At 37.2% G+C, this 22,654-nt stretch overlaps 1 long non-coding RNA gene across 1 annotated transcript; it reads left to right on the top strand.

Moving 5' to 3' along the window:
* Positions 1-185: 185 nt before the first annotated feature.
* Positions 186-5,453, top strand: LOC120571793. The gene is made up of 3 exons (XR_005641301.1): positions 186-211; positions 2,345-2,488; positions 5,375-5,453. It is a non-coding gene; the product is annotated as an uncharacterized LOC120571793 (long non-coding RNA).
* Positions 5,454-22,654: the final 17,201 nt, after the last annotated feature.

The raw sequence follows: 22,654 nt of genomic DNA, 5'->3' as shown, positions 1-22,654 counted from the left end.
CTATGGCATGAATCATATACTTGTTCAGGAATAACCTAATTACCTTGAGCTTAGCTGACATTATCTGGCTAGCTCAAAGTTTTAATCACTACCTGTATGGTACAGTAGCTAACTATTACTAGTATCTTTCTAGAGTCCACACAGCATGGCCGCTCTGGGGACAAGAGGACGAAAGCGTTGTTCCATGACAAGGAGGAAGTTGAAGAACAATGTAAGTAGATGCTTAGTGATAGTTAGCTATGAACTAGCTTAGATTTGTGAAGGCTAGCTAGCTTGATAGTTCACATTAGCAATGACAAGCTCATAAGGTGGTTTATTTGGGTGTTCCTTATCATTACTGGAGCAACTGTTTTTATTAATACACAAATTTGTATTGTAGTTATGTTTGGTCATCTCTTTGTGTGCCTCATTTTTAGCTCGTTAGCAGAAACATTATTGTGGCTATTCTACAAAACACATAGTTTTGAACATCTGGTGTACAATAATATTGCTACAGTTTGTTTGAAGTTAACATGATGTGACGTTTGCAGTCTATGGCTCAAACACAACTAAAATGTACGTCATACTATTAAAAATAAGGCCATAGTACAAGTTTCATTCTCAAAGTATTACATTTCGTTTACAAAGGTCTTAAATTATTTCTTGTCCTTTTGTAGGATTATACCGTAACGTCATCATAAATAAATTCTTTACAATTGACTACTCGTGACTTGGATGTTATACGACAGTAGGCCTACAGGTACTGTTTACGTTTAGTGTTTTTCTTTACGTTCTTGACAGTGAAGCGTGTGCTGTTTGCGCGACACGTGTATGTATAATAATAACGGCGCAACATGGTGTTTTATAATAAATCTGTGGTGAGCAAGCTCGATCTGGCCCTAAACATCCAAGCTAGGTCGCTAATCAATTAGGAAAGAAAACAAACCGGAGCCCCACTCTTTATCCTCGCTACTTTCAAGCAGCCTAGGCACAGAAGCAGAACAGGATGAAACAATCACTAAAGCCACTGGCATTTACATTAGCATATCATATTACATTATATACAGTTTTGAAACTAATTGTAACACATTATAATGCAGAAGTTACATTTTTTATTATCCTATTTATTTTGTTTTTGTTTCATAGCATTAGAAGTCAAAACAATTGTCATATTATCTTATGTTATTATAGTACAAACAAACCTTACAAAGCTATTGGGAATGAAATATATGATTGTGTGAGATGAGTATTATAAAAAAAGTTTTATTAAATACAGTACATGGTAAATAATTCTTTTGTCAGGCCTAAAATTCACATTGGTTTTCCATTATATAGGCATGAAGTTGGCATTACATTTCATCCTAGGTGGTAGTAAAAATATCTTAAAAATTCTTAAATCTAACCTGAAGAATCCTGTCTGAAGCAGACCCATGCCTTGCTTCTATTGAAATTTATTGAAAAATGTTCTGGTACAGGATATAAAATCATCTATTCCAGAATATATATTTTAACAATTTAATGATTAAAAATGACTAACAATTAATAAATAAGTTACATAAATTATTGACAAGCTTTATAATTGTACATTGCACCTTTTGATAGGCAAAATGCATCCAACCTATTCTGAAAAGAGTTAATTGAAGGGGAACACACAACTTCTTCTGGAAGCTCGCACTATGATTTTACCGCACGGAGTGGGGAAAAATTCTTTCTCTTTTCAGAGAGGCATGTTCTAGGATAACGTTTTAAAGAATTCCCTCATCTCTCATACCTATTGCTCCAAAACTGAAAGTTAGGCTCAACTGTTACATCATATATTCCCTGTATATTGGGAATACCTGTACTTATAGAGATGTGGGGGTTCTTGGTAGCACAGTGGTTAAGGAGTCAGACTTGGATTTCTGACTAGGCCAAATGTCGTTTACACTAAGTTGCTTCAGATGATGTTCCTGTAAGTCGCTCTGAAAAATCGTGACTGCTAAATGACAAAAAGTACTGTACTGATTATTAGAGCAGGAAACCCCTCAGTTGTGTTTTATAAACTCCTTAATACACAAATTAGAAATAATTTACAGTTGCTTCATATAAAATGTTAGTTGACATGTTGACCTTTTTTTAATTTATTGCCACAAAAAAGCCAGTCTCTTCCCCACCTCCTTGGTGTTATCTCCTAATTTAGGCCCTTTACTTTTCCCTGACCTTGGTTCATTTCATAGCATCGTTTCCTACTTACTTGGTAGTTGGAAGGACAACAATAGGACAACAAGGTCATGTGTTCTACAATTTAAAAAAGAAATGCCAGAAATGTGCAGTACTTCTGCTTTGATTAACTGACATCTTCTGTATTTGTTTCTGTCTGTTGCAGCTCAAGAAGATGAACTTAACATTAACCAAGAATTAATTATATGGAAAAATAAAGCAAAGATCCTCCAGGATCGAGTGGAACAACTTGAGAATGATAAAAAGTTTCTCGAGCAGCAACTGGCTGAGATAACTATTGAAACTGAGGGTAGGTAACTTGACCACAGTTTAATTTAGTCGGAGGTCGCACAACTAAAAGTAAACGTAAGCGGGAAGTGACAAGATTTGTATTGGATTTGCCTGGAACACAGTATTCAGTAAAGCATTATTTATTGTAATTTTCAATACACTGAAATCATCATAAATGGAGAAATTATAAATGTTTGTCTAGTGGTTTCTTTAAAAATAATCATTTACTAGAGATGCACCAATTGCAATTTTCGGTAACAGTTGGTGTTGTGTTTCTATGGTATAATTAAATTGCTTTTGTGGTTTATATATTGAAAGGTTTAAAAAAACGTTTGACAATAGGCGCAGCCAACACTTGTAATACGAACAGAAATTGTTGTAGCAGAATTTACACTTGCTTTGAGCATTATACTGAAAGATGAACGAATTTAGCTTAATCACAATCTGAACCATTACGTTCGATAGACGTGAACCGTTGTGCAGCACGTGTAAATATGATGGGCACAGAATTGGAAATATGGTCACCGGTCATGGCCGATCAGCTGAAAACCGGCCTTTTCCTGTCACATGCCAAACAATCGGTGCATCTCTATCATTTACTCAACTACAAGTTCTTTTACCATGCTATTTTGTTCATGGAACCTTTCTTTTTAATTAAGCACATTAGTTGGTCAATTAGTTAATTATTAGGCATTTGAGGTAAAGACAGTCTGGTGGAAAAAGGAGCCTATATTTGTTGTAGTCTATAGCAAAATAATCACTCTCTAAGGGTAAGACCCAAATGCAGACACAGAAGGCAGCGCTAAAATCACTAGTAGTGACAACTTAGGTCAAGAGCAGACACAAATTGTATACACACAGACAGGCATATTAGGGTAACGACATTAAGAGTGCAGGCTTGTAGTGGGGTACAGGCAGGGTTCATTTAGGCTGTGTCAGATTCCAAGGTAGAATCCAAATCGGAAGGCAGGCCCAACGTGTTGCTTCCTGGTAAATTAATGGTTAATAAGTAATAAGTAGTGAATGAAGAAAATGTTCACGTGATGTGACATGCAATTAAAATGTATTTTGTTTGTAATATATTATACAGTGACTGATGCTGTGCAGCCTGAGGAAAATGAAAAGAGGCCCCAGCTGACATCCCAGCAGTCTTTCAACGCTGACACCGATTCCAGCTCCAACTCCAATTCCAGCTCAGACTCTGATTCCAGCTAGACCCGATTCCAGCTCAGACTCAATTCCAGCTCAGACTCGATTCCAGCTCAGAGTCCGATTCCAGCTCAGACTCTGATTCCAGCTCAGACTCCGATTCCAGCTCAGACTCCGATTCCAGCTCAGACTCCGATTCCAGCTCAGACTCCAATTCCAGCTCAGACTCTGATTCCAGCTCAGACTCCGATTCCAGCTCAGACTCTGATTCCAGCTCAGACTCCGATTCCAGCTCAGACTCTGATTCCAGCTCAGACTCCGATTCCAGCTCAGACTCCGATTCCAGCTCAGACTCCGATTCCAGCTCAGAGTCCGATTCCAGCTCAAACTCTGATTTGAAAACAAGAAGCAGAGTAAAGAGAAGAGAAGCGCAAGAGAAAGAAGGACAAGAGAAAGAAGGATAAGAGAAGAAGGATAAGAGAGACAAGAGAAAGAAGGATAAGAGAAAGAAAGACAAGAGAAAGAAGGACAAGAAAAAGAAGGAAAAGAAAAGGACCAGAATAAGAACAAAAAAAGAAAGAGTATAGAAGTCGAGGTAAGATTAAAAAAAGCAATTACATTGGAGAAATTGTTTTATTTTATGCAAGGCCAAACTAAATTGATTTACAGTTTAACCTTAATGTGTGTTACAAGATAAATAAATGTGTAATTATGAAAAGTACCTCAATGCATGCATCATTCAGTCACCTAATTGTAGATTCTCTGATCTGTACAAAGTGTGCATGTGCCACTGGGAATGTGTGATGGATCTGCTAGCTTTTAGCTGTGATCAGTATTTCAAACCAATTACGTTTAGGTGTTATCTGTTGGCTTACTAATACAAGTAATAAAATGTTACTTATGAATAGTAAATCATCTTACCGTTGAAACACTTCAATTTGGTTTTCCAGAATGGTATCAGCTTGGTGCCCAAATTACCCATAAAATAACACATTCAAAAATGTCAGTGTTTCCTTTAGGATTATTTTTAGCAGTGGGAACAGGTCTCCATGAAACGGAGCTGACACTTCGCTGCAACACAAACTAATATATATTCACCTTTATTCACACACACAATGAGGCATATTTTCAGTTGTGATTAAACTGTATTTTTTGAGTTACTATATAGGCCAACTTTGATCTTGACATACAGGCTAAGCATTCTGTAGCAAATAACAATAAACCCACTATTAATTACATTATCTTAATGCAGTGTAACTACTTCAGCATGTAAATAATGCACCTAAAATATAAACGTGAGCAAGGGCGTTGAGCAATCGCTATTATATTGAATCAACAGCCATGTGCAATTTAGCTTGCAGGTGAAGAATACTAACAACGAAAATCCCCAGTTAACTTAATTTAAATTTGCAAGACCTATGAACTAATACAAGACCAGGCTTAAATGAACTGACAACATAAGTTATACCACTTACAGTTCTCAAGGACGTACACACACCATCTCAACTGGCTAGTTATCCTTGTGTGTCCGCGCTATTCTCCGACACGCACCATCCGTAGCACCTATTTTTGATACCGTGGGGGGCAGACATGGTGGCGCCATGGTCAAATCAACATAGAGGAAACGCTGAATGTTACTGATGGAGGAAAGTGAGGAGCGTCATTTATTAAAGAGTAATTCAAGTTTCTGCAACCTAAAATTTATAACAACATGTATATTGACAGTTTTTATATTCTGCTGTTCAATTTCTTTTAGCAGGTAACATCAAAGATGTGGTCACCAGATACCAGCGACTGCTAAACTTGACAAAGAAGGGGTACACTATGTCTATGGCTTTTCTAAAGGCGGGCGTGTCAAGGAATGCCGTGGCTGCCACTGCACCCATTGCTGAGCTGTTCATTGCAGAAAGACAGGTGTTGGAGCAATTGCCTTTTTGCAGAAAACTGTCTGACCTAGTGAAGTTATGCACTGAGAAAATAATTGGAGAAATTGAAGAAAAAGTGGTAGAGATGAAAAGAAAAAGAGAGTTACTTCCATTCCAACTAAAATAAGCCTTCATGGGGGTGACAGAAACTACTCACTATAGCTTTTCAATAAATGCTCATATTATGCTTTTTGGTTTTTCCCTTTCCTTTATTATGTTGTCTTTTTTGTGCATGTAATAGGCTTCCAAAGTGAAAAAGCCCATCGTTTGTATTAGAGGCTCTGTTTTTGTTTTAGATGTGTACATTTTGTTTGACCAGGCAATACAATGCTGTGATTTTTTGTTTCATTATTTGTTCTTTGTGAATGTACTGAACATGTTGATCAGCAGATATGTAAATGTGAAGTAAATAAGCCATAAACAGTCCACAAAGTTTCCTTTGTGTTTTATTTTTATTTTGATAGTCATAGGCATATAGATTATTACTAGGTTGTGAATGCACTGAACTTTTTGATAAGTAGACATTTTGTTAATGTGATGTAGATAAGCCATAACAAGTCAACTAAATTTCAATTTATTTGGATATTCACAAGGCATATCTATAGATTATTTCTAGAGTTTATGAATATTCTGAACATATTGATCGGTAGATGTTTTGTTAATGTGAAGTAGATAAACCATAACCAGTCAAATAAATTTCACTTCATTTGGATAGTCATAAGGCATATCTATAGATTATTTCTAGAGTTTGTGAACGCACTGAACATGTTGATCAATATATATTTTGTTAATGTGAAGTAGATAAGCCATAAACAGTCGACTAAGTTTCACTTGTGTTTCACTTTATTTGGATAGTCACAAAGCATACCTACAGATAGTTACTTGAATGACATCACATGTGTTGTAAAAGTGTTACAGATGCCTTAGTGATGCTGCTAATAGACTTAGAGATTTGCAATAGATGTATATGGTTAAAAATACTTTAGAGATGCTATTGACACGCTACAAATAAGTTGTAGCAAAGTTGTTGAGTATATACGGTATATGTATATATGTTATTGATACACTACAAATGCGCTGTTTCAAGCAGTTGTATATCTATAGATATATAGATTATCACAATAAAACGTGTTAGTTTGTAGTTCATCTACGGATTAAGTGTTGAATGTCTACAGACATTCAGTTATTAAGTAGTTTGTAGATCATCTACAGATTAATTGTTGAATGTCTACAGACATTCAGTTATTAAAGTAATTTGTAGTTCATCTACGGATTAATTGTTGAATGACTACAGACATTCAGTTATTAAAGTAGTTTGTAGATCGTCTACAGATTAATTGTTGAATGTCTACAGACATTCAGCTGAGAATGTCTAAAAACATTTGGTTATGGAAGTAAGATATTTTGTTGATAGTTTGTAGATCATCTACAGATTAATTGTTGAAAGTTTGCAGACATTCATTTGAGAATGTCTACAGTCATTCAGTTATGGAAGCACAATATTTTGTTGATAGTTTATAGATCATCTACAGATTAAGTGTTGACAGTCTGCAGACATGCAGTTGAGAAATGTACTGATAATCTGTTGATAGTTTGTAGAGCATCTACAGATTGACTATCTAAATAAAGTGTTACCCAAATTTCAGTAATTCAGATACTTTACATATATCATTTATATAGAGGATAAATCATTTTGGTCACAATACTGACCCCTGGGGGACACCACACGCAATGTCCAAACATTCAGATGTATAATCTCCCAACTTCACAAATTGTTGCCTGTCTTTTTTATCTTCTTATGTACCAGTTTGGAATGACAAATTAAAAATATGAGTTAATGGTTTTGAGATCCCCTCATTTACATTTTTTACTATCTTGATATCTATTTCGTTACAATCAGTGGATGCTTTAGTTTTGCATTTTTTAACAATGTCTGTTATTTCTTTTTCTTCTACAGCTTTAAGAAACATTGAGCATTGATTTCTTTCAATAAGATCATTGTATCTGTTATCAGTTATCTGCGGAACAGGAATTTTTCCAGCTAAATCTGGACCAACAGTTGCAAAATATTTATTAAAATGATTGACCACGTCCTCCATATTATTAATGTTCTTTTCATTACAAGTGAAATGCTCGGGATAATTAGACTGACTCGTACCCTTTCTTATAATACTATTTAGTATATTCCATATACCCTTCATATTATTTTTATTATTATCTAATAATTTACAATAGTATTCTTTCTTACAAATTCTCATAATCTTAATTAACTTATTTTTATATTTCTTATATTTATTTTCTGCTTCTATAGCTCTGTGTTTAATGAATTCCCTATAAAGTGAATTCTTTTTTTACAGGCATTTTGTAATCCTATTGAAATCCACGGTCTATCATTGTATTTTTGTTTTTTGCAATATTTTTTTATCGGACAATTCTTATCATATAATAATTTAAATATTCTTAGGAATTCTTCATATGCATTGTCAATATCGTTTTCCTGATATACTGTATTATTTCCCAGTCTTGTGAGAGCAGATCATCTTTCAGTGCAACCACTGACTCTTCTGTTCTGACTCGTCTGAATAGAGGTTTATTCTCCTTTTTAGATGTATAGTTGCCATTGTAAACTGTAAAAACTGGTAAGTGGTCACTGATGTCATTTATTAATAGTCCACTCACTGTGTTGTTATCCATGTTATTTGAAAAAATATTATCAATTAATGTTGCACTGTGGGAAGTAATCCTACTGGGTCTGGTAATTTTGGGAAGAAAGCCCAGACTATACATTGTACTAATAAAATCCTCTGTCATGTTGTGCTTATTAGGATTTAGCAAATCAATGTTAAAATCACCACAGATGAACATAACTTTCTGATTTGTTTTTGTAATGTTTACCTCCATCCAGTCCTTGAATGAATCAATATTAGAACCTGGTGATAGATGCAACTTACAATAACATTTTTCTTTTTTTCCCTACAAACTTCTGTTGTAACACATTCAAGTAAATCATCCACCACTGTTGACATATTTTCCACCACCTTGTAATTTAATTTCTGGTCCACATACAAAGCCACACCACCCCCTTTCTTGTTTTCCCTGTTAATACAACAAATTTCATATCCTTTAATTTCTATATGTTGTTAATTAATGTTAATTACTTATTGTAATTAACATTTGAACCAGCATCAACCAAACCCCTTGAAACAATGTTCATGATATCCTTCGTAAGTTTGCTTGTGTTGTTTTGAGTGAGGACGTTCGTAATGTTGAAACTTGTCAGGGAATAAACTTTAAACTTTATAGTGCTTTAGGACGAGTAAATCCTTCCAATGCTTTATCCTTGTTTTGGTGTTTCAAAGCTTAAAATCCTCCTGCGTCCATGAAAGATTCCGACATCCAGAGTTTAATCCATGGGAGTAAAACATTGTTTCGGACACGTGGCAGCTGACTTGCAAACAACTTAAAGTTTATTATGTTCGTCGTTCTTTCTATTACATATGATTGTCACGACCACGGTCAAAAAACTGTGTCCCCTCTACTCCCGCCACCTCATTCATTTCAAATCACTCAAACACGACCACCCGAATAGGTGATCAGCCCAAATGGGCGGAGCTGGGACACCATATGCGTATCCCATTCACAAAACACCCGTGACAGACAGAACAGGCCATATAATAGCAAACCATGGTTAATTATACCAGCGAAACATGACAAAACGTAAAATAGCATGGATGGCTCCAACAGGGGTGTCAATGGGATTTTGAGCTTCTATGTATGTCCTATTTACCCACTGAACTGTCGTTATTCAACTATGACAGGGTAAAATCGGTTTTGCATTCTATCACCCCTTTAAGAGAGAAACTGGGAATTCTCAACCTTTCTTAAAACAAAGTGTCATCTCTACTCTTTCTGTCGCCTTGATATTTTCTCTTTTAAAAAGAAATGTTTCAAACAGTTTGCCATTAGATCTTCTACAGATTATAAACAGGTAAAGTATCTTTTTTAAGAAATCTTCCCAAAGATCTGAAAAATGCTGTCATTATGCCACAGAAAAAGAATCTAGACTGGTCAGTAAGGAGCATTAAAGGGAAATTATACCGCTGGAAAGCTGAATATATCTTTAAATTGGCTCACTAATGTAGTAGAAATGTGAAAAGAAAATTGAAATTGGTGCCTGCTAGGCCGAGATAAGCCAGAAAATGTGTTTTGGCTCATATGGATGAAAGACACCAAATCCCAGAATGCACTTGCTTTGCTGCTGTATGAGGCCACTCCCAAGCCACGCCTGCCCTTTACAGACAGACAGTGAGACGATCAACTCAACAAGTGTGTTTTATTGTCATTTCAACCATATACACGAACAAACGTTTCACCGTGACTCAAGTGGTGTTACACAAAACATGCTTTTTTTTGGCCACAGCTGATACATTATCCGGACTTCTTTCAGCGGATTGATTGATAGCTCCAGAGTGAACAGAACTGTGTCCATGGCAACGCTCTGCTATGCATGGCAACGGTGTGTTATCCTTAGCAACGGTCTGTTATCAAGAAATAACAGACCGCATTCTACATTAGAATAGGCTATATGCACAGTTACTTCCTGGTTATGGACAAGCCAGCCCAATCACTTCCGGTCGTCTGTCGTCAGGTGAGCTTTCTGTCAGAGCTGGCAAAACCAAAACAATGACTTTCTACACTTGTTGCCTTCAAGACTTACCCCTGTCACTATCAACGACGTACACCGTCTTATTAAGGCCTACTCAACTACGGCATCAAGCAAAAAAGAAAAAGCTGTACATAACCAGCTATATTCATGACTATGAAGGTGAGTGTACAATGTAACCGTTAACCTAACGTTAACTGAGGTTCTGCGAGAGTAGCGTTACATAGCAATGACGTTAACGTTCATAATGTAACATCGAACAATATAATATAATCATGCTGAATCACATATTAGCAGTGAAATGTATGTGAGCTCCTGCTATTTGAGATAAACTGGCAGTCATAAAAATAGTGTATTAAAGCTATGTTGTTATGCTGGCGTAAGCTAAAGGTTATACCGTTACGCTCGCTGATATGTTTCTGTTTGTCAGTTTCTGACAAGAGCGACTCAGGAGAGGTGTCTGTGAGGGCAAGCTGCTTCAGGTCAATGAGGAAAAGCGGGAGACCACACAACTTAAGTGTAGGGAAATGAGAGCAGGTTCAGTGTTGTAAAAAATGCATTTTAGTAATGGTATTTGCAGTATAAGTATCAAGATATTAGTTCACCCGCACACAGCAAGTGGGCTTAAACACACCAGTGACTAAATTCCAGTAGGTTAATACATGTACAGTATTTTAGTTATATTATACACTAACATACCTGAACATCAAAAACACATAGGTTACTTTACCAACTTGTATACATTTATTTTACAGATTGTTCTCAAAGACTCTAAGCCTGTTGAACTGCTGGCATGCCAGTGCTCATGTGTGGCAGGGCTTGCGCTACACTGTAAACCCGAACGTTCAAAGTAATTAAATAGATTAAGTAGTGTATACTCAAAGTTTTAGAACAAGTTCTACTAACTTAATTTTGTCAAGTTGGTGTAACATGTTCTTCCTTTTTGAGTATTGTTAACTAATATTTTTTGATTAAATGGAACTATTTTGTGTATAAGTAAGCATAACTTAAAAACATAACTTAAGTACAATGTAATAGAATTGAGTAATAACATACTAAGAATGATAAAGTCCTGTTATTTCTATTGTTTAAAATAGGGATGATTTAAAAATAAACTGAATTTATATAGCACATGTTAAAATACAATAAAATCTCAAAGTGCTTTACCAAATAAGTAAAATCGATCATAATAAATAAATTGCAATAGCAAATGGTCTGAAATGCATTAGACATTAGTGGAGGACAAAATGTTTTTATTTTATTTATTTTTTGCTTCATCAGTTTAATGTAGCCTATATATTCTTTTTATTTTTATTTAAGCAGCTGCAGGGATAATTTTGTATGGAGAGTTAATCTCTGATTCAACCTGCGAAGCAGAAGGTGGCGCTAATTTGCACACTACACTGATTCCTTACCGCTCTTTGGAAAAACACAGAAGAAGAAAAGTTTGAACAACGCAGCAAGGCGGGAAGCAGCAGACAGTAGGGTTGCAAAACTACCCGACGCGCAGCAATCAGGCTCACTGGACTTACTGTAAGTTTTGAATGTTAATATTCATTCGCTTTTTACTTCTTTTATACATTTTGTATGTGTTTGTCTCAGAGGCGTGGGCACTTCTCCAAGCCCCCGCCCTTCACTGGCTTATCATGGGAGTCTTGTAGGGATTGGCAACTTGTCAGATATAGGTTAGCTGCTAAAGAGCTAGCTAGCCACTTAGCGCGCGACCAATAACGTTACCAGAGACTATTTAGAAGGACTTTGACGTTACGCACTCCAGCAGCACAACTAGCGACCTAGCTACCACTAACCGACTCCCTGAAGAATTTGACGACGGATGAATCTAGTAATCACACGCTCATTCCCCGCTTAAAGGTGGTGTTAGAAAATTAGTTGTTAGTAGAAGCACTAACAGACACCTGGTATGTTAGTAGAAGCACTAACAGACACCTGGTATGTTAGTAGAAGCACTAACAGACACCTGTATGCGATAGTTAGTTTTTTTGTTGCTGGAAACTTTCAATAGTGCACAAAAGAGCATAAACGCCTCAAACTGAGTTCCTACACTGCAAGTCCGCGCTCTCTGTGTAGCTTCTAAGGGACGCTAGTTTTAAATTCTGTGTGAGCAGACTGTCTGAGACACGGAGATTGCTGTTAACAGAACGAGTCAACTGCCCGGCGGCCCGCACTTGTGTTACCTCGGTTTTAAAACAAACGACCCTGCTGGAGGCAAGCTGCTTTTCATGACAAAGATGAATAAAGTAAAAACCCTTAACAGTAAAGCTTTGGTTTGTAGAAATGGTATTATTGTTGATTAACCATGCACTAAGGTTCAAGTGTGGCTGCTTTTCTTTACAGTAATGTTAATTTTGCTTGATGGCTTTAGTAACTTGACACTTATGGGGATTAAATGAAAAGATCATTAACAGGGAACATTTATAAATGGAAGTATTTATAATTTGACACTCTTTGAATCTTTTAATTGTTCAGTTTCAGATCAGTTTATGCCTTTGCATCTTGCTGTTCCAGTTTCAAGAAGTTAAGGAAGATAACTGGAGATGTGATAACGATACCAGGTAATCCAATGAATGTGAATTCTTCTATCACCCCCCCTCCCCGCCCTCTAAATACCAATAACTTGAATTGTTGTTTTTTCTCAGACAAGGTTTTGTGTGGTAACCCCAAATTATACGCACTCCCACATACACACATCATTGTTTTTTCTACTTGCCTGTTTGATCAAAATAAAGTGTTTTGCTGTATTTAAGTCAACAAATAATGAATGTGTTCTGTTCACGAATACTACTAATCATATTTTACTTAACTTTGTATTTGCTTGCAAAAATTGTTGAAGAAGACTGAGAAGAAACTGACCCTCATTAGAAAGATGATGGAGACCACATTTCCCCTACGCCGACAGACCATAGTGATGTCCTGCCCACCAGTGAACGACCTCATGGATCTCTGGCCTGCTCTTAAAATGGAGTCTGAGGTAATATGGATCAGCTCTCTCTTTTAAAGTGAAAATTGTGATTCTTACTCATTTGGCTGATATTTTTGCTTTATGAATGTGTGCAAGATTCTTCAAATTGAACTGTTTTTTTAATAAGTGTTGTTGCTGTATTCTCCTCTGGCTGTTATTTCTATGTAGTTGTATGCAGGCCAGTTCCAGCGGATTACAAATCAGAACCTGCCCAACAAGCGTGCTATGCTGAGCTTGACCGCTATCTTCCTCGACTGATGACCTTATTCAGACGGAAGGCATCGAAAACTGGGAAGACAGCAGATGCTCTGGCTGAAATTTTAAAAATCCATGATGAACAGGTAAATTGGTTTTTACACATTTCATAGGTTGAACCAGTAGAACATTGAACAGGTTCAATGATTGAAATGAGCTTTTGACTTTTGCAATTAGTCCACTTTGTTTTGCCATTTGTCTGATTGCATTAAAGATGTTAACAGGTTATTTGTGGACATATGTTCTGTTTGGACTGTTTAAAATCAGCTTTATGTAAACTCTTCAGTATATGCAATTCTGTTTTTATCTGAATAGGAAATCCATGACATACACACCAAGCGCACTACTGTTCTCCACGTCCTTCCTGTGTATCTGCGTGGGGACGTCTCTGGATGTTTAAGAACCTGCACAGTGAGTCTCCTTAAGTCACTAACAGATTCTGCTGTGTATTATCTAACCCGTAAATACTAACATTTTATTCAATGTTCAGTAAAACATTTTCCTGTAAATGTCCTTGGTTTCAGTCAGCACTTAGATTCTCTGGTATTTTGGCTGATTCATGTGTGCAGAACATGGATCTTATGTTTTTCAACTCTTACACATGAGACCCAGGTCTCTTTTGTAAAAGTGGTATTGGATTTCAATGGGACTTGGTTAAGGAAAGACAAATTATGTCATCTGTTCTGTTCCATGTGTTAGTTTGTGATTAGTATCTCTTTTTTCATTCATTCAGGATGAGTCTGATGAGCCAGAGCTTGATGGTGTTGCAGTGGGCCTCATTACTTTCATCGGTGACCATGACGCAAGTCCAGTTCACTACCACCCTGTGAGAATCACTGTCGTCATTGAAAGTGATGCCGTGGTCAGCCTTCCCAGACTTGGCGATGCCTTCCTGGTAATCTGTGGAGTGATCTATGCACTACACCTCAGCTATCCCAAAGCACTGACCAACACTTTTGAATTCACTTCTAAAGATTTAACTTGGTCTAGAAAGTGGTAAACTATCCCCAGAGGTTGCAGACCCTCAAGAATGAATTAATGATGTAGAAACTCATCTGAAAAAAGGCTGCAGGGTAAAGCATTATAAAAGGCTAGTTCAAAGTTATCTCCTTTTGTCTAAATAATGCCTCAAAAAGTTACTGCACTACTGCAGGTGTTCAGCCAATAGGCCCAAACTACTCAATATGCCTTTGTTCTTATTAATATAATGCAAAAGTAACGCCTAATGTTTTGTATGTTTTAATGTTTTTCTTAACCATTGTGGGCTGCAAGATGACTCACATTTCACTGTGCATTTGATATGGTTTGTAAAACATTTACATTTTAGAGTTTTAAGTGAAAATGTTCTTAAACTCTATAGAATATTTGAAATTTCATCCAAATTGCTGCCCTGTCGCCTTACTCAGGAATTAGCAAGGAAGCCAAAAGCAGTGTTTTTTCTTTTATAGCTGTAACGAACGATAACTTCATTTTGGTATTATTGTTTTGATTACTCCGATTATTTTCCTGACTATCTGATTAGTTGTCTGGTCAATATCAGAAATGTGTGATAAATATTTATTTCCTAGGGCCTTAAAGAAACATGCCTACCGTATTTTCCGGACTATAAGCGTCCGAGTATAAGTCGCATCAGTCAAAAAATGTGTCATGAAGAGGAAAAAAACATATATAAATCGTACCGGACTATAAGTCGCATTTATTTAGAAATGTATTTCACAAAATCCAAAACTACACAATAGCACCCAGAACAACAGGCTGAATACGGTAGGTGTCCGGTATGTTAACGTAACACATTAACAGTTATTAAACTATACAATAGCACACAGAACAACTACCGGGGCGGGGCGACGTAGCGAGCTAACTGCACCGTTGACAAGCCTCTCCCAGCAGCACGTTGTTCAAGCACCCATGTGTGACTCGTTCCTCCAGCTCTGGCCATCTTGCTTTCAGCCCGATTAGCCGATTAGCTTTCTTTGTTTTCTTCATTGCATAAGAGTCACCTTTCGCTGTCGGCCCTCACAAGTTTCTCCCTTGTTTCAAACTTTCTTTCTGCTGCTCGATTACCGTTTCGGCTGCATATTTTACTACCTGCAGTTTATCTCTTTTCTCTTTCTCAGTTGTCTTTAGGAGCAGCATTCTAGTTGTCACAAGCATAGAGCGCCCTCCTCTTCGGCGCTGTAGATGGTAATGTGTTCAGTATGAATTAACATTTAAAAACATGTTAAATTATATATATTTTGATATACAAGTTGCACAAGTCACAGGACCAGCCAAAGTAGGAAAAAAAGCGAATTATAGTCCGGAAAATACGGTACTTATTGGGATTTATTCACAGTATCCCCCAGAGTTAGATAAGTCCATACATACGCTTCTCATCTCTGTGCGTGTCGTATCTCTGTCTGACGCACCCATGCCTAGCTTAGCACAGATCCTGGAGGTATCTGGCTCCATCTATGCTCCTAATAAGTGACAAAATAACGCCAACATTTTCCTATTTACATGTTGTGATTTGTACAACATGTGCTAAGCTAGGCTAGCAGTGGGTGCGCCAGACAGAGTTACAACACACACTGAGATGAGAAGGGTATTTATGGATTTCTCTAACTCTGGAGGATACGGTGAATAAGACAAAGTCCCATTAAGTCGGCGTGTTCGTTTAAGTGACCAGGAACACATTTGGAAGGATAGGATCAGAGAATTTTGAGTTTTTCTTCTTAAAAATCTCTCAAATTTATTTATTTATTTAATATATATATATATATAAGTATATTTTAAAATTATTTTTTATTTTAATTTATAAATGTTTTTCTATTTCATTTTAACATGTAACTGTTCAAAAGCAGACGTTCACGACTTTAAGATATATTAAGTTAGTTAAACTTAATGTAAGTGAGGCAATCGGTTGCCTAAAAATTTTTAAGTTTTGAATCACATGTTTTTAAGTAAACAAACTCAACATATTTGACTAATGTGTACTTAAAACAATGACAAAACAAACTAATAAACATTGAGTTTTATTAACATAAAAATTGTGTGGTTGTGTACTTATTTTTTTAAGTTCTGTGAACTTATTCCTGTGGTTTGAAAACTCAAAACTGTAAGTCATAATAACTGAAAATAATTGAGTTCCCTTAACAGAAAACTAAGTCATATTAACTGCAAATATTTGAGTTGAGCTAAATGAGCACTTTTAATTTAACTGTTATCAAAAGGTACAAGTAGCAATTCAACCAACCTTTTAAGTTCGGAAAATTTTGACTTTTAAGTTAATCAACTTAAAAAAAGTGAGGCAACTGATTGCCTCACTTTTTTTGAGTTCTGGTAACTTATTCGGGTTTACAGTGTATGCAATCACATTGCAGCATTGCTGTACCAAACCTCACATTACAAAGAATATACAGGGATGGCAGAATCATGAAAACAATGAAAGAAAAGGTTGATTTCTTCTATTTTTACTTTTATCTACCTATGCTTTTGGCTTGAAAAAAAATCATGCCATTGACAGTACTTGTTTCAATCAGTTTTAATCAGTTAGTATTTATTTTAGGTTTTAGTGTTAATTTGATCATCCATTTCAAAAACTCATCTATCCCAGTGTCTATTAAACTCCTAAATAGCCATAAGTAAAATGAAGATCAGGCCTGCATAGATAGAGATACTTTATTAATCCCGAAGGAAATTAAGGTGTCTAATATCTTATACAAATACACATACATACACATAGGCTCACAGACATATGACATCCACGTACACATACATATTACAGAAATACAAAGGAAGATATCTATTGTGTGCCCTCTCAGTAAAATTAGATTGTAGCATGTTTAAATGAGCGGTGTGCAAAAAAAGCAGAAAGGTGCAATGGTAACGTAGTGCAAGAGAGTGCCAGTGCCAACAGTATCACTCCAGTCCAGGGTACTCCATGACGATGGAGATTTGTAATTGTTGTACTTGTGAACTCTCTTTTTTTATTTATTTATTTTAAGTAATGTTTAACTGATGCATTGTATGACACAATGTTTGGTTTTATACACCATCAGGACCATTGTACACTCTGTTGTATGGTGTTGTACAGTATCTGATGTTTGTACATGCTGTCTGAAATGATGGACATATTTTTTTCCACTGACTGAAATGTATTTAAATTGTTGACTGTAGAACATGTCACCTTCATATACATATTTTCTTATGTTCATTTGTTCTGAGATTATTTATTTGTATCTAAACACAGTATTGTGTAAGTGCTGCTTGTAATGACCACAGTAAAATACACATTTTGTGAGATCCCTAAAGAAAGGCTTTGGTATCATTTTATTTTTAAATTCACTGTAGCAAAATTATACGTGGAACGGCCATCAACTGTGTTTTATATACAGTAACGCTTTTAACAAACAATAACATTAACAACTATAACAACAATAACTATATTCTTTGAATGCTCTGCCCTCCACAGTACCACGCCACAAAAATATTGACACCTCTACTTAGACCAGGCTTTTACAAGTGGACCATTCTGGTAATTTAATAGGAGGCATGCGACTACATACAGCTGGTTAATATTTCCAAACATGTTTAGGGGGATAACTGTATCAAAGAATTTGTGCTCCTTCAACCGACGAATTAGCCGCTCAACATGCACCCTAAAGTGCAATAGAGTTGGGTCTCCCTGACCTCGTTTGCTGGCATTTGAGGTCTTCCGGCTAGGAATGCAGGCCTGTACACTTTGCAAGGCACACAGTCATCCACCAGGAAGCCTCTGTCCACCATGATTGCCATGTCCGGCCTGAGCAGTTTACATAGTCCTGACTCCACGAGGATCTGCTTGTCACTGACTGAGCCAGCAAAGAGAGGAGAAACAAAGGTTACAGCACCATGAGGGGCCATGCCAATCATCCCCTTCAGTGTACAATGGGACTTGTAACTGGAATAAACTTCACTCTGGACTAAAGGAGAGGAAGGTGTTTGGCATCTGAGCTCTGTGCAGTCCAGGATAACTGTAGTGTCTGGGTAATCTTTGAACTCTGCTGGCAAGTGCTCACTGATTTTGTTTTGGGGTATCCAAATTCGCTGTGAGCCAAGAACACAAAACAAAAAATTACTCCAGGTGTGAATGATCCTGCTAACAGTAGACTGGTGTACCCCATACCGGTCAGCCAGGTCCTTCTGCTTCAGTCCAAGGGCAAGGTAGTTCAGGAAGAGGAACAGTTCATCTACTGCCTGTATAGACTGTGTCTGTACCATGGCTGTACTTTGCCTTGCTGAGTCACCATCTGCAGTTCTTGTTCTGGTTCCCCGAACCATGTACTGCAGCGATGGTTCGATGACCTGCCAAAACCGCATCAGGTGGTCATAAGATGAAAATCTGTAAAAAACAAAAGTAGGTCTAGTGAAAATAGGAAGCTTTTATTAAATCTAATAGTTATTATTATTGTACCATGCTCACAAGCCTACAGATGGTTAGAGGTGAACCTGTACCTTAGACAAATGGACGTGCATACAGGAAAACAAATGGTAGGCTGCATTATGCATTTTTGAATTGAACACACTAACACTATAACAGGGCTCAAAAAAAACTCTGTGAAGTTTCCCTTTAATAGGCTGATATCAAACCTTCAGCAGCTAAACCTCTTCTTTGTTGTGATGCCTTGTTGCTGAGCTGTGCTTTACAAATAAAGCTGCCTTGTCTTTATCTTGAGACAGAAGTAGAACAAAGCAGGTTTCTGGCTTTTAGTCGGATTTGGTCATCTTATACGAAACTGTCCATCTTTAAATAAAACCTCCCTTGCACTTTCTCATGAAAACAATCTGGTGAACCTGTACCTTAGACAAATGGACGTGCATACAGGAAAACAAATGGTAGGCTGCATTATGCATTTTTGAATTGAACACACTAACACTATAACAGGGCTCAACATAAAAAAACGTAGCGGTAAAGCTAGACCAGGGGTCATCAACTACATTTTTCCAAGGTCTAGAATTTTTTCTAGACTTAACTAGATAGGCTACTTAACTAGAAAATGATCTCAGATTAGGGAACAGTTCACTGAGGAGTGATGGTTAAAGTCTTTGATACCTGAAACGTTGTTGTAGTATGCAGTGTCCTGATTGGTGGAAAATGCTTGCAGAAAGAAAGGCTTGTTTACGCCTGTAAAATAGTTAGGTGGGTATTAAGTATATTAGCTACTTTGTAATCAAGGAGGGTTTATTGTAGGCTAATTACAGTAACGAGTGTAGCGTTTGTTCATCTGCGCCAGCAGGGTCTACTGCACACTCGAGTGTGGTGAGAGATAACAAACTTTTCTCTTCTGATCTTCACAATCCATTTTTGACGTTGTTGATGGTCGGAGGGGAAAGTATGGAAGCTCAAAGACAAATTAAATTTCGCTGACGATGAACACAGAGGGACACAGCAGTGCTCAGCTGTCGTTCCCTCACGACGCTGAAATTTATACGACTTTCTCATCTCTCCATCACTTATGTATTAGGCCTACTGCTAAGAAATAACTATATAACTATACTAAACTACTATACTTCGCTACTATAATATATATTTACTGTCCTGTCCTGGTGGTTTTCTACAAATGTCCTTTAAAGATGCTGCGGTTGGTGGCTGTTGCTGTGCTGACATTCCACCGAAGTGAATGAGCTGGCTTACATTAATGCGGAAGTTCTAAAGAGCCTTTCGTGCATGAAGCCAATTCAACCAAGCCATGTAATAAAAGAAGGCTAACACATAGCTACTAGCATTAGCTCTTGGTGGGCTGTGGTATAAACATTGAGTATAAACACAGTCGTACATTTGCGTGGGATGTAGCTAGAATTTTCGGCATTTTACAGTCACAAACTCCACCAGCAGTTAGCAGTTAGTTGGATACAAATCACCCCATTTCTGCAACAGGCAGTCCGGGGTAACACAGCCCACCTCCACTAGCTAGTCTTACCCGGTGACCGAGCAGCAGGCTGGATTGTCCACAGCAATATTTCCACAACAACAAAAACACAGCACAGCAGTCTCTGAACTCACGTTGGGAGTTTCGTTGAAGTTGGATGTAGTCCAGTTTGTTTAATGAGCGGACACTTGCAAGCAGGATTGGTGAACAGGTGGCCGGCTAGCGTTAGCTTTCCACCGGCACACTCGTTCAGAGGCATCGAACACCACCGCTGGTCTCTGTGCAGGCAAAGCTCGTGTAGTGAGTGGAGTATTGCGTCTGTAATAAAGTGTCCTGCATATTCTCCGATGTGTTCCAATGTATCCCGGTGGTACACGTGTGCGGTAGTTTGAATGCACATAATTGTTGTTCTAAAATTTCCGTCGGGATGAACAGTTTCTGCTTCTGCTGAGAAGCTAAGCGACGATTCAAGATGGCTGACACTCGTTTTTTCCTCGGCAATCTCTGGAAAAAGCCGACAGTCCAACCCCCTTTGGGCTATGCGGAAGTGGCTCCTAATACAGGCTGTAGTCTTTTGCCTCTGGGCAAAAAAACCTCAGATGACACAAAAATCGTCATTTTGCGTCATCTGAGGCTTTTTTCCAGACCCACAATACAGAGATCTCCCCTCTCAGGGGGACATGAGGGAGGGAAGCACGGTCATTCAAAAATACTACCAGGTTTCTACTGATACAAAGCTTAATGCTAATCTGTGAAGTTTCCCTTTAATAGGCCGATATCAAACCTTCAGCAGCTAAACCTCTTCTTTGTTGTGATGCCTTGTTGCTGAGCTGTGCTTTACAAATAAAGCTGCCTTGTCTTTATCTTGAGACAGAAGTAGAACAAAGCAGGTTTCTGGCTTTTAGTCAGATTTGGTCATCTTATACGAAACTGTCCATCTTTAAATAAAACCTCCCTTGCACTTTCTCATGAAAACAATCTGTCAGTAGTTTTCCTCAGTGTGGTGCCCTCTGCTGCTCAGAACTGGAAGTGTTATTTAACACATTTTTAATCCAGTTATGGAACAGTGAATAATACATGAATACAAAAAACTTATAAGGGTGTGTTGTATTTCAATTTATTTCTCTGTTAGATTTGTTTAGTTGAAGTATTCCACAGTAACTCTGTGTGATGCTAATAACCCAGTCAATCTGACTGAAAAAACAAACCAACCCAGGAGACAGTGATGTTTTATAGTTTTTATTGATCCTTATACCTTCCTGCATTATATACTGAAAGTATACCTTAATGAATTTGGTGGAACATTTTCAATGTTAAAGTTTTTGGCGATTTACAACAGTATCTCTCAAACTATTCTCAACAATGTCCACCCTTTGAAAAATTTTAGTATCCTCTGACCAGTACAAAGCATTTATGGTATAAAAAAGGCCTTAATAAAGAAAAGGATCACAGCGCTGCACCATCAGTATCTGGTTTACTAAACAACAACTTTAATGCTTCTTCACATTTAGAATCCATAACTGAATTAGTTTATTTTCAAAGTATAATTATTTCAGGGAATGATGCATGACTGATGAACATTTGGAAAATAAATCTCCCATACCCCCCTGCAGTAGTCCAAACGTACCCCTAAGGGAACACATACCCGTATTAGAGAAAAAGATTAAGAATGATGTGGTTTGGGTAAATTGGTGTTAAAGGGGCATTAACTCCGTATAATGAGCTATTTAGTGTCTGATTCATGTGCAAATGACAACCCTGAAAAAGGTCCTTAACTATATTTAATAAAGGTTTTAATTAGAGATGTTCCGATACCGATACGTTTACCAAACTTGGTGAATATCGGCCATTAGGGGGTGCCATAATCCACGTTTATTTGTTTCGGCCAATAACTCAATGCATTTAAATGGAACATTTGCAATTGCAATATCTCTAACACAGTAAATGCTATCAATACAAAACTAACAGCTAACAGTCACACCATTCTGCCGATTTCTTTGTTGTCTTCCTAGCACTTACAGAAGGTTTTGTATCCAGCCTAGAAGTCCAGAGTTTTTAGGGGTCTTTGTGAAATTAATCCATACTATTACAACCAAAATTGATACACTGTATGTAAGAAATGTAAATAGTTTGTCCTTTTGTAGAGCGATGTGACAGTTATTGAGGCTTAGTATCACTTTTTCTTTTAAAGCCAAGCCCTTTATGCTTCCCCTCGAATATCCTTCTATGGCCTCTTCTGCCATACAGCAACACCAGTTACTGTCAGCTGAGCGGATGGTTAAGCCTATACTAAAAGGAGTTATTTCATATACTTTTCTGTATT

Source organism: Perca fluviatilis, chromosome 2 (assembly GCF_010015445.1).
Source record: "Perca fluviatilis chromosome 2, GENO_Pfluv_1.0, whole genome shotgun sequence".
NCBI lineage: Eukaryota > Metazoa > Chordata > Actinopteri > Perciformes > Percidae > Perca > Perca fluviatilis.
Note: the sequence above shows the minus strand (reverse complement) of the source record. Positions and strands in the feature narration are given on the sequence as shown.